The following is a 989-nucleotide window of genomic DNA, read 5'->3' on the forward strand; positions in this document are numbered from 1 at the left end:
AAATGACAATGTTTTTGTGAAGGCAGAGAAGTCATTGACGTTCTTAGAAAAGAAAAAGAAGAAGCAGTTCAGAGTAAGAGTGACAACACCTTGTCCAAATCTCCAACTAAGCATGAGTCACAATAAACTCAAAATGTTCAAAATAGGAACAAGCGAAAGCACCGCTCTTAACATGCACAAGCATCTTGAATGACATCAAATTACATTTTTAGCATCAAGAATGTTTGAAGAATATTCATAAATTCTGTCGATATCAAACACGATGATGTGAACCATCCAGAGGGTCATTGCATCTTCAAATCGCCGAGAGGGTTATCATCTTAAGATGTCGAGATGACAATTGCATTCAACCCACCAGTAGGGCCATTCATCTTCAAATGCTGAGAGGGCCATAATCTTCATATGCAAAGTGGATCATTATATTAAAACATCGAGAGGTCCATTGCATCTTCAAACGTCGAGAGGGCCATCACCTTCATTTGTTAAGAGGGTCATCTCATTCAAACGCCTAGAGGGCTATTGCATCTTCAAATGACGAGAAGGTCATTGATTCAAGCCGCCGAGAGGGGCATTGCATCCTCAAATGCCGAGAGGTCCATAATATATGCAAATGTCAAAGGGTTCATTTCATCTTCAAACCATTGAGAGGGCCATCATCTTCAAACGCCGAGAGGGCCATCATATTCATATGCTGGGAGGATCGTTGTATTCAAACGCCGAGAGGGCCATTGTATCTTAAACCTCCAAGAAGGCCATCACATTCAAGACACTGAGAGGGCCATTGCTTCTTCAAATGCCAAGAGGGCCATTGTTGACACTCAATTTCGACGCTCCACGGTATAAATTAGTTCCCGAGCTTCTTAAATTTTTCAAACAATTTAAAATAATTAGTTTTACAAATTTTACGAAAAAATATAAATTTTGCGTTATTTTGAATACTTTTTCCATTTTCTTATAATTTTTAGATAATATATATATATATATATATA

The sequence above is a fragment of the Solanum pennellii genome, chromosome 1 (assembly GCF_001406875.1).
Source record: "Solanum pennellii chromosome 1, SPENNV200".
NCBI classification, from domain to species: domain Eukaryota; kingdom Viridiplantae; phylum Streptophyta; class Magnoliopsida; order Solanales; family Solanaceae; genus Solanum; species Solanum pennellii.